General features: G+C 37.3%; 2 protein-coding genes across 2 annotated transcripts in view; both read left to right on the plus strand.

The window, feature by feature from the left end:
* Positions 1-1,111: 1,111 nt before the first annotated feature.
* The window catches only part of ZBTB26 (zinc finger and BTB domain containing 26), a 175,544-nt gene continuing 163,866 nt past the window's right edge, over positions 1,112-12,789 (plus strand). The window contains exon 1 of the mRNA XM_044058710.1: positions 1,112-1,196. The gene's annotated coding sequence lies outside the window, so the exon portion shown is untranslated. The remainder of the gene's footprint in view (positions 1,197-12,789) is intronic.
* The window catches only part of ZBTB6 (zinc finger and BTB domain containing 6), a 323,982-nt gene continuing 312,318 nt past the window's right edge, over positions 1,126-12,789 (plus strand). Inside the window, exon 1 of the mRNA XM_044058709.1 lies at positions 1,126-1,196. The gene's annotated coding sequence lies outside the window, so the exon portion shown is untranslated. The remainder of the gene's footprint in view (positions 1,197-12,789) is intronic.

Raw genomic sequence — 12,789 nt, forward strand, 5'->3', positions numbered from 1 at the left:
CCCAGGGGATCACTGCAGTGGCACTGCTGGACAGAGGCACACGGAAATAATCTAAGGGGGCATCGAAAGCCAACACATTCTGGCTAGGTTTATAGATGCCCTTGGGCAGGTAGCCTAGTACTTGCCTATGAACACTGAGATGGCCTTTTTTTTGGTTTCATCAGGCAAAAATAATATCACCTCCAAATAAAGGCAATTTTTCATGAAAACCATATCAATTATATCTTTGAATTTCTGAGTCCATTACTTTTTTGCCAGTGGTTCTACATGTAATGCAAACAACAAAGGGTTCCTCTGTTCAGACACAATTTATCATGCAAGAACCCTCCCACTCTGATTCCCTCATATATCCTTCCACTTAACCTTATTATGTGGAATGCTTTGTGGACATCAAGACTCACCAAGAACAGCGGTGCTTTTCTTACATTCCGCTTATCCTGGATCACCATTCTATTAATGTTATCAAATGTTTGCCTCCCTCCCCTCCACAAAACCAAATTGGTCCGTATCTATCGATGTTGGCATTACCGTTACCATTCTTTAAGCCACACTTCTTAAGTAAAGAAGGTGATACGCAGGCCCAGTAATATTCATTTTATTTAATTAGAAGTCTTTTAAGTGCAAACCAGTTTGAAAGTGTCTTATATTTACAGCCTTCATAGCCGACTCTGTTTAAAACTTTGTATGGAAATAGTGATGACACAGACAGTTCGTGATGAAAAACACAATCATTATTAATAGCTCTCTAAGGGTCAGTACAGAAAAAAAGACAATTATCATAGGTTCATGGATTGGTACTAGGCTATCGGCCCTAGGGCCTACACAAGCCTAGCCATATTTCGCTTTTAGGGTAGGACGCTGATAAGTCACAATGACTTGCCTTAACGCATTTCTGAAAGTGAATTAGTACTTGCCCTGTTTGGATAATATAATCATCAATTTTCTGCCATAACTAAAATTACACCTTTTCACGAAAGAAAGCTTAGAAAAATTCACTGGGAGCGAGGGAGTTAACAGCCTCAGAACAAGTATACACTTTACCACAACACGAACAACTGCTTCCGTATTCTGAGACACGTAAACGAAGTCACATGGTATAACGACTTCCCTTACGTGTGTGGGAATTAGCTGTGATCTTAGTGGAAGTACGGTAGTTGTCATTGTTTAACCCATTTGTTAAAGAGACGTAAATTGGGGTAAGGAAAATACGATTGTATTAACAAAAAAATGTTTTTATGTACTTTTGGGGTGTTATTGCATATGCTAGTAATGCTTACATTACTGCAGCAGTGAAGTAGTAGGTTAGAAGAATATTAGTGCAAGGCCTGCAGTTTACAGTAGGCCCCACTGTATTGATTTGATTGGCATTCATTGTACGTTTGTTGTGGAAAAGGGGTGATAATTTGTTTACATAGAGCCCGAGTTGGCTTTATAACCATACGGCAGTGTGCGTCGCAGCCATACTGCTGCGGTTTTGTGTTGGATCTCGCTTTTTTTTATTTTTACCGTAGTATGTTCTCTTAATAATTTTTGATCGCAGAGCAAGTCCTTTCAAATGTGTCACCCGAAAATTGCATCAGCTGTTGTCAGTTCAACCTTGTGTTTTGGCTATTACCTATTTTCGTGGTTTGCTTTTAGTCCTCTGTAGTATGTAGTGCTTTAGGAAATGTTTGCTGTAGCAGTTTAGTGCCATGACTGGATGCATGACGACCCTCATACCTGATCATTTGGATATTTTCTTATAAAAATGTTGTATGCAAGACAAGTGAATTTGAATTATCAAAATATCTGTTATACTTTGAAATTGCAGACAGAATAAAATGTACTAGTTTTCACTGCTTTTATATGGAGACAGTAAAGAATGTAAGATTTTTTTTATTTGTAATACATTCTGCACCTCATTAACATTTTTACATTATAACTTGTTTGCAATCTTTATTTCAAAGTTGGCAGTTTTTGCTTTATGTTTATATTTCATTTATTCTTGTTTGTGTTAGACTGTAACTCAAAAACAGTAAGGTGAATATTTATTTAAAAAGTTGTAATATTGTGTAGCAGGGCTAGGTACCCCCACAGCACCCAGTACATTTTGATTGGTGTTCTGCTGGGGCTAGTAGAGAAAATGTTTTGATCAGTGACATTGCAGTCTTTTTATAGTTTTTTTCTGACACGATTTATTAACAAACTTACAATAGATTTTAGGACTGTAATTAATGATAAACCTAGACCATTTAAAGTATGATTATGCTCAAGACTTCGGGAGAACATTATTAAGCACATTTTTATGCATTGTGTTGTTAAGCAGTATACACCATAAAACAGTTTCTGAAGCATTTTTGTGTATTTAAAATATATAATACATTTCAATTTGCAACATTCCAGCAAAGCATCTAACAGCCATTTGCTCATTAGTCGGGCACGGGTTTGGGCAGCTGCCTGTATGTGGCTGCACTGAGTGGATTAAAACTTTCAAAGCTGTAAAATACTTTCCATTCTTACACTTTTTCTTTTCTTTGCAACTAGTAGCACATTGGAGCAGTTACTACTCCCATGTAGTACAAGTGTGTTTGTATCTATCTACAGATGTATATGTATACTTCTGTTTAATGAAAACAAGTTTCGAAGCACAGAAGTACAAACCCATTTTAGCGAAAGTGCACTTAACCGAATGTTACTGGTTAACAAATCTGAAATAAATAAGGCATCTGAGACTTTTGATAAGAAATTGACTACTAGTGAATATCCAAATCCATTAACTAAATCTTTATAATGTTTCCATTCCACGCTATAAGTCTCCACCTTCACTGTAAATTGTTTTCATCACAAGCAGCTTTTGAAGAGTTAGACAACTTAGTATTTGCTTGTCCATCTGTAGTATTAGCTATTCTGGACTGAACATTGTGTTTCTTATTTTTGTATTTGAACACTGTTTCTTATTTTTGTATTCGCACACACAGACACTTTCTGTTCCTCCTGTTAATAGGCCGAGGACCCAAATAAGTTAAGCATTTCACACGACTCATTCAAGTTGCTATCAGTTGGATGCAGTTCTTTACACATTTTTAACATGCATTAGATTACATTGTACACTTCACATTTCGTCCAAGTTTCCAACTCAAATGTTGGTTGTAACTTTCTGTATTTTTAGCTTGTTTACTGTTCACATTCTTGGTAGATATTATGCCCACAATTATTTGTTTTGTGAGTCTACTCTTACACATTCTGCCAGTTTAACCATAAATAATTTTCCTTCATTTTACCCATCTGAGCAAATTATTTCTTTGCAATAGTTTCTATAGCCTTTATTAGTGCTTGAGTATTTCTTTGATCATGCTCAAAGCCACACCTACTACACTTTTCTTCATGGATGCTTATCATGTCTACAAAAGCATTTTTATTTTTTTCTAATTTTTGGGTTTTCCATCTGACAAGCCATCCACTACACATGTCAAACTCTGCAGTAAGCCATTTTAAATTGTGACTAGGTAGCCTTATTTGCTCTGACTAGCTTTATTTAATGTTAAATCTGTTTTTGTTGATTACCTTAAACTGAAGAACAATGGGCCAGATTCCAAAATAATTGATCTCGTTGCAAGTCTGCCGTGATTCCAGAAGACTCCCTGCCAGTGTAAGTGACTTACTGAGATCAAGTCTTTGGAATTGGGCCCAGTAAGTGTTAGTTTTGTTAGTAATCTGTCTCTTATCTGACCATTTTCTGATATCTCATACTAATCTGTCTAGCTGTAATGATTCCTGTAGATCAATTTTTGTCTGTTTTCATCCGTTCAAACATATGGGCTGTTTGATCTGATGTGAATTGACCTCGGCGTCAACTTTTGAAGCTTTATCGGATCCAGAGCTCTTGACTCCTCCCCTACCCATAATTCCCTGGGCTGTACCTCAGATCTCATTTGCTAGCTTAGCATTTCAGTACTGTTGCTGATTATGTAAATTTGTCAGAAGAGGTGACTATCTCCTTTAAACCCCTGACAGATCTAATTGTTTTTTCTATGAAAGGGGAGTGCTCCTATGCAATAAAAACAATGGAAAACAGTTCCACAGTTTTCTGTCTTTTTTTATATCAGCTGCTGTGAGTGTGAGAGAAGTTAGTTTAACAAAAAAAAGTAGGTGGGTTTTCTCTTCCTTTGATTCCATTACAAGGAAATAAAAGTTTTAAGACGTACAAGCGGGTTTTTGGTACCTAAACAATAGTAGAACCATATTACAGGGAGAAAATTGAATTAAACTGTAGGAGAAACAGTTTTCCTTTAACTACTCACATGCTTTACAGAGTTATTTGTCTCTGCCTGCGTGACATGTCATAGACACAGTCAAATTTGTAGTTCACCCTGTGAGGTACTGCTGTCAGTCTTAGATGGGCAATTAATCCTACTAATGTCAGGAATACAGCAGCTGATATAAAAAAAAAAAAAAAAAAAAAAAGGCAAAAAGCTGCGGAACTGTTTTTATTGCAGAGAGGAGGAGAACAGAACACTCCTCTTTCGTAGCAAAACAAAGCAATTGGATCATTCAGGGGTTAAAGGCAGTTGTCACCTCTTCTGACATAAGCAGCAACTTCTTCTTTCGGCTTCTCCCAGTTAGGGGTCGCCACAGCGGATTACCTGCAAGTAGCAACACAGTATTGAAATGCTAAGCTTTAAATGTTTGTTATTTGCAATAGTTTATATGTTAAGATACTTTAAATGTAGTATCAAAGATTTCAGTGATATTTAGAGAAATGTCAGAAAATTATTTTTTCTTTGTAAAGTCTAAAACACATTTACCATTTTCAAGCCCCCCCCCTCTCCACAGACACATACACAGGGTTGCCACTTGTCTGTCTTTCTGCAGTTCTGTCCAATCAACTAGGTGCACTGATAATGTTCATAAAAAGGTCTTTTATGTTTTTTGTGACATCCTCCCAGAGAGGGATGCATATCTGGTACACACAGATCCAGGGTAAGAGATTGACACTGACTGAGTCAGTCCTTACATTGTTAGAGTGCATGAGCATTTTACACACACACACAGATATATATATATATATATATAGTTGTCTAGATACACATAATGCAGTTAAAACAAAATTTCCATTTTGATATGTTTTTCAGTAAAGGAAATGAAGTACACACCCAGGCATATAATCTAGTTCTTTGTTACACACACACACACATATACATTAATGTATACATTCTGCACTTTCCTGGTTACCAAAGTATAAATAAAAATGAAATAGAAAAAAGGGGGTTGAACATGACAGAAATAATTAAGGAATTAAGGGACTAGTAAAGCACATTTTAATTCTGCATCATTCATGAGAGAGAAAAACTGGACGGCGCAATGGTGCGGGTGTCGCCTCACAGCGAGAGGTTCTCCGGTTCGATTATTGGCTGGGGTGCCCTCTGTGTGGTGTCTGCATCTCCTCTCTGTGTTTGTGTGGGTTTTCTCCGGTTTCCTCCCACATTACAAACACGTGTTGGGAGTGTTTCTCCCCAGGCCTGTGCTGAAAATTGGCTCATTCCAAGATGGACTTTCCAATTAAATAAATGTTAAATAAAATAAAAACTTCCCACTGAAGGCAGTGGGAAGTAGCAGACAAACTTTAGTGTGGATTCCTACTACTTGTTACCTGTAAATGTACAGCAAGGATCATTTACTGCAGTGAGGGTTTTCACACCTCAGCATGAAAGTGTGGGGGAAGTTCTGTCAGCTTCTTTTAGAACTACAAGAGCATCCCTTTACAGAAGCCTGCTATTTGCCTACCTACTTTTGCTAGAAGTAGCTAACAGCTGTTTATAGCATAGAACATCCTCTGACAGAAGGTGTGATTTAGATGACAGTGCTTCACAGTCCTGCCTGCGTGAGAAAACAACACCAATTCCTTATGTGTAGTATGACTCATATAAACAGGACTTGAAATGTATTCTGGGAAGTAGGAATGAAAGCAAGAAAACAAGATTGCATTACCAAGGCAGGCTCCATCATCCACCATTTTGAGGGAAACGCATTTAAATTGTAAAAGAAGCACTTGGAGTGATTTTTGAGGCATTAAATAGCTCAAAAAACAAAGATAAATGAAAAAAAAAGTTTTTTTTGAATTATAAGGTGGAGTTTTTCTTTAAGGAGTTATTGAAGTGTTCCGTTGAGCAAACTGCATAATGCTGTCTGTTACCATCGACAAATTAAAATTATCTCCCAGTTTGGATAATATGAAGGCCAAATTGAAAGTGATTCAAGAAGAAGTATATGACGAGGACTCTATCCAAAGGAAGTGTGAAAATAAAGATCTTTTAAGAGACATTATTAGTATCTGCCTTATAATCATTAATCAGGCATCCAGTAGTAAACCTGTTGTTTATTAGCCTGAAAAACAGTTAGCTTTCGTTGGGTCATTGAGTCAGAATGTTGCCAATGACACCCATTCTGGTATTTGGGGGGAGAGGGTGGTAGAGAGTACCACCCACTGCAACAAATCTCCTGATAAAGGTTTACCAAGGCTTGTACGTTTACAGAACTCTTAACTTTAGTTTGGAAGAGACATCAGAGCCAATGAAAAGTTGAGGTATTCTGCCTGCAGCAGTCGTTTTCCAGGTAGAAGTCAGTTGGAAGTATCCACAACTTGGGCGGAAGTTGTGCAAGCCCTGCCATCTGGGGTTGCAGGAATTATCAGCAAACAAACCCATGGAACAGTCACCAGAATCAGGACAATGCACACATGAGGTGGCTTTGCCTTTATGTTTTAATGTTTACATTTTTTTCCCACAGTATTATATAAAAGTGAGCTGGAATTGTTAAAGGGGGTTATATTTCTTAACTAAAAGTAAAATATGTAAACTTTGACTTGCTTGGTTTTATTCATAAATTGAATTTTTGATTTAGTTCAACAAAAGTGGTACTTTTTCTAATAGCTCTGCATTGAGCATTGAGTAATCTTAGCACTTTTAATTCCTTTGCATCTTATTATATCATCTTTTAAAAGGATGTATGAGAATGATGCAAGAGCTTTGGTTAATAATAAACCTGTCCGGTGATATAATTTGTCTAGTAAGTGCATTGTACTTAGTCTTTTCTGTACACTCTACGAAAGTAGGCAAGTAATTTGTGGTTTTAATGAACTCGAGTGTGGGTACAAAGTGTTTGAATTGCTGTCAGATGTTATAATGAAGTTGATAAGAAGGCTAATTTATGAAAGCAGATAGACGGACATAAAAATACACAGCTTTGTGATTTACACATTAGTGCTCATATTACTGATGAATTGTTTTAATTTTCTGTAGAATAGACGTGATGTAATCCTTGAGATTCCAAAGGTGCATAAAATTAGAATGGTTCCCCATTACATTTAGTTGTGGTTTTCTTAGGGTTCTATTTCTGAAGTTGTGTCTACGTTTGTTGGCAAAGTATTGAAAGATCTGTTTGTAGAGTGTTTTTTTTTTTTTTACAGAGACTGAGTGGTTCACATGCATGTTAGAAGACAGAGAACATAACCATTAAAGACGTTAAAAGTTTATTAGTGAAGTCTTTCTGACAGGCAGCAGTCTCTCAGCTTGAGACTATTTATTATTTTAGGTGTATTCACTTAATTGAACTGCACAGAATGATTGGTTGAGCTGTACACTACTGAGGAGGGAGAGGTAGGAGCTGTGTTGTGATTGTTGGGGAGTGATACTGAAGATAAAGGGTAAAGTCCTCCAGCAATTCAACAGGTTTCCCTAAAGTGGGAAATAGTCTACTTGTTTGGTAATAGCTTGAAGGGAGAAACTGCCTTCTGAATGTTATTCTGTTGTACTGGCAGTATGTGTGAAAAGACTGGCAGACTGTCGCCGGTCATCTTCTGTGAAATGTGATTTTTGATTTAATAGCGTTTGTGTTTATGTAGGCAGTTCTGATGAAGGATAATAGTCTGATTACACTGCCACAGAATACTGAGAGATGTACACTGTTACTAAGACTGTCATTTCTCTGCCTCTCCATAGAGATGTTTCTGAATGAAGAGAAGGGAATTTGTAGAGAATACAGGAAAAATACGTATATGTTCTTTTAGAACTGTTCTGCCTGAGAACACCGTGGCTGATGAACATTACTTTTATTGAGTGAATTTATACCACTATTTATGAGTGGAAAAAGAGGTTTATGTTGATATTGGGAGAATTTCATGAGTTAAGAGATGAGAACAACTTACTATGTTGTGTGAAAATATTGCTGTTTTTAAGTGAATTTTCATCATTGATTTTGACTTGAAAACTGTGGTTGTGGAGGTGACATATAGGAAAAGGTATGAAGAAGAAATAATTGTACTAAAGCTATATATATATATATATATATATATATATATATATATATATATATATATATGGTTATACACACTGGTGGGGGCAGTCTAATTGTGTGTCTTTGGTAGAACAGTGGAAGCTCACTGTCCCCAGTATTGTATTACATACTGCATATTATTGGGATTTGTAAACAGAAGAAAACCTGGTGATGTGATGAGAATATCTTTGTCTTTGGTTACTATATGGATTTGCAGAGAATATCTTTGTCTTTGGTTACTATATGGATTTGCACTGCAGGCATTAGAACTGCCGCCCCTCTTTTTCCATCATGTACCACCCTTTCCCCTTATTAGTTTCTTACTTGCTGCATTATATCTTTCTTCAGAAAGCTCCAGCAAGGTGCTATTGAGAAAATTCCAGTAGTATAGGTGTGTTTTGAGAGCAAGTGTGCCCCCCCCCCCTTTCTTTTCACTGTTTCTCGTCTAGTTGTTACATTTAGTTATCTTCTGAGGAAAGAAATCTCTTCAATCCACTTTGACACTCGGGACATCTGTCTCTGTTTAAAAATCCAACAATGTTTCTCCACGTATGGAAGTGTGCCTGGGCAGATCTCTCTCTCTCGCTGATGGTCATATTAGATGCCTGTATTGCATGGGTACCCAGCAAGATAACCTGAATATGTTCATTTTTTGATTATTCTCTTTCATACTTTTCTCCGGATTCCATTCTTACTTTTGCCAGATATCCTATCCCATCATAAAGATCAGAAGTGCCATCTTTGAGATCAGACCAAACCAAAAAATTAATATAGTATTCTCTATTTGTTGTTGTCACTCAAGAAAGACAAAGGCTTTAGGCCCATCCTGGGTTTCTGCTTCCTAAATTCATTCTCTACTCAAAAAAAACAAACTTTGAAATGGTGATCATTCAGTCGGTTCTTTCATGCCTTTCTAAAGGAGACTGGATGTGCTGTATTGATTTCTAAGATTTTTGCCTTCGCATCAGCATACTCAAATCGCATAGGTTTCTGTATTCCTGTGTTGGAGCTAGTCATTATTAGTTTGAAACAGTTTTATTCAGTCTTAACCACTGTCCCTAAGCTGTGTGTATACTTGCTGCCCATCTCAAACTGAAGGGATCTAGAATGTTTGTTTTTTTTCCCCCTGTCCGAATAACTGTTTGCCTCTCTGGCTGTTCTTCCACAGCAGAATTTCTGCTTAACTTGTTATTTTACCTTGAGTTTTAGTGGACTTTGTAAAATCCCATTTCTTGTTTAGGCAAATTTTCAAAGGATGCTGTCAAGTCACCAATATTTATTGTGCCTTTTTGCCTCATAATAATATTTTTCCCTTCATTAAGCAGTTGCTGTCATAGATTTTTCCCAGTTTCCCAGAATGTCCTAGCAGTAACCTGTCAAAAGGGCCCTGGTCCTGAAGACGTCATCAGTTTTCATGGATCCTCTTGCCATGTTTTATATGAAGGTCCGATATTGGTCTCCGAATTTGGACACCATTTTTCATCCTGTTTAGATCTTTAGACTGTGACATAACCATCTGACTTGAGGGCTGGATCATGTAGATCTGCTGGCAGGAAAGGCTTTCAAGCTCCAAAACCCACCAGCTACAGGTAATTGCCATGAATGCTTTTGCCCTTTCAGGATGTTTCAGAGAACAGACATTCCAGAAAGTTTGGATGTATCCTGGAGCCTTGGGGCAGAATTTCTTTCACATTTGGCTTTTCAGCGCTCCTTTTGAAAGGAGGTTATTTCCATCAAGTCAGAACATATAATTGAAGTCTGATATATCAGGAAACTGAGAAAATATGTCCTTAACTGATATATCAAGAGGCCATGAGCATGTGGCAGTGTGTCTTCCTGTCCCAGTGTCTCTGGTACTGATGTACATGCTGGGGGAGGCAGATGTCCTTTTAGGATGAGTTGAGGTCTGTTTAAGCCCCAAACGTGGTCTCTTAGAATGTTTCCATGAAGATTGTCTTGGTCTTTTATCTTTGGGGGTTTTCATGTGCATCCTCATTATCTCTGTATTCAGCATGTAATGTCTCAACTTCTTTTCACTGTACCTAACTCCAGGAGATCATATAAAGGACACTGCAGCCCACCGTTGCTGAAAGTGGCCTTCTTGATCTTTTCCTCTGTTACTTCTGATTTTGTGGTTCACCCTAAAGTAAAAATTGCAAAAGTCAGAAGATATGCTCTTAACTATTTTGATCCAAACAGATTTTTATCCATTTTCTTTAGTTTTATCTTCAAAACTTTGAGACTTTGGAGCTGCAGGATGCTGCTGCCTCACCCATCTTGTGGGCTTCATCCAGACCTCCTAGGCCTGAAGTTAATTGTGTGGTTGTTTCATTCACTTCTGATGAATGCTTAAGTTCCATGTTTGTTAATCATCGCTTCTCAGTGAATTTATACCCTGAAGACTTTCCGTAAGAAATGGATTGTCTCTTCGAAGACATCAAGCAGTTTTTCTTTTTTGTAGTTACTAACGTTCCATTTTAACATAGTAGTACGTTAGATGTGTGCCTGTTATCTCTAGCTTTATTGAGCTGTATATGTTTTTTTACCTTATGATTGGCTGTGTTTCGTCTTTACAAGGGTTTTTGATGCACTACTGTTAAAATGTGGTTTGTTGCAATTTTTAAAATGTGGATTAGGCATGCCAGCCTGCAGTACCATTGACCCCCCCCCCATCTGCTCCAATTTTGGTAGTTCTCATTTACCTCTCAGAAAGTTTTGACTGTATTAAGATTTGCATCCATCAGAGTTAACATGGCAGCCATTTCACATTTCCTGTCTGTTCATGATGCTGTTCAGGTAGAATCTTTGGAAGTTTGTAAAACACATTTTTTTGCATAGAACCTTCCAACGTTGGCCTCATTTCAGGGTTCTATCTTCTCCATTGGATATTTATTTTATTCTAGGGGAGCCATTGGATATTTATTTTATTCTAGGGAAGCGTGCCCTGTCTCCCTGCCTTTGTTCAAGCCTGCTGCCTCAAAAGATTTGAAGTTCTTGTATCAGAGGAAATCATTTTACTTGCCATTGTTTGTGTAGAGAATCTTAGAACATAATGCATTCTCTGTCAAGCCTCCTTAATTGGTTTTCCACCTTTACACTGAAAGTTGCTACAGAAACTAATCCTAATATTTTTAGTCAGTCCATCATTTTACTTGTTTTCTCCTAGAGCATGTTACATGGGCAGAAAAAAAAATTGTTTAGCAAGATTGACCTTCTGTTTTGTGTCCTTTACCAGCTATAGCTTGGTCAGAGGTTATGGAGTATACCTTTTCCAGGTGGCTGTCCAGGTGCTTTTTCCTATGTGGAACATGGCAAATTTCTTCTTCTTTTTTTACAGAGAGTTTGATCTACTAGGTCAGTAGCTATTTTCATGGCCTTTTTTAGCATAACACCACATTAGATATTTCTGCTGCAGCAACTTGGCCTTCACAAACATAATCACAGAGCACTATAAGCTTTTGCTAGATTCCATGTCCAGACCTTCTTTTAGGGCTGCTGTTATGTTCTGATGAAAATAACAACAACCCAGGAGATTTGTTTAACTGAACTTCTTAGCATACATAAAAAGTATGCCCTTTAACCATAATGAAGATATGTAAAATAGAGTTTCACCTTCAATAACAAACCTGATCTTCATCCTTTACCGTTGGTTTTGTTATCTCTACCTTCTTTCTTTTGCCTTTTCCTTTCCTGGCTACATAAACTGTCTCCTGACTGCAAAAGTGGAAAGAGAGGGAAGCTTTAAATGATTTGGGTGCCTGGGAAAGTTTTTTATGCCAAGAAGTCTTAATGCACGTGGTACAATTCTTAGTTAACGAGCTTTTGTTTAAAAAAGTACACAACTTTTGTGTATTTGAGGTAATCGTTTTATTTTTCTTCATTTGTTTAAAAACTCTCAACTTGTACAGGGAAAGCTAAAGATCTATCAGAAAAAATAAATAATGCAACCACTGCTCTGGAGGAGATATATTTGCAGACAGCAGTTCTTTTGAAAGTGTATGTAATAAGGCAGACTGGGTGTATAGATGACTGCTGGGTGATTCACGCCAAGAAAAGTACATGATAGTAGGAGGTATCGAGCCCTACATATAGCTGAAGCATTATATGTACAACATTGCAAAGGTTCTCTTTTGTGCCAGTACACATTTTAGAGGTGGTAGCTACTTCAGATTGTGGAATATGTAGGTGGAAAAGAATACTGTCAGCTTGTCACAGCAACAGGCAAGTTGTGCAGAATATTGGATAGTGGGTGTTTTAACCAGGGAGAGTCCTTTTGAATTCATTGGCCGCCCTGGTTAACATTAAAAGTTTACATCAACAGTAAAATATTTCCAGATGTTTTATGATTAAAAATTACCTGGTTGCATTCAAGGACTAATGTCGTTATCTGTGTTGAAACAAACAGATGTGCAGCACATCTCCTAAGAGCTGAAAATATTTCCCACATATTTTTGCAAACCTTTGTCTCATTCAGAAGTG

This window comes from Protopterus annectens, chromosome 16.part0 (genome assembly GCF_019279795.1).
Source record: "Protopterus annectens isolate FY-2018-M chromosome 16.part0, PAN1.0, whole genome shotgun sequence".
NCBI classification, from domain to species: domain Eukaryota; kingdom Metazoa; phylum Chordata; order Ceratodontiformes; family Protopteridae; genus Protopterus; species Protopterus annectens.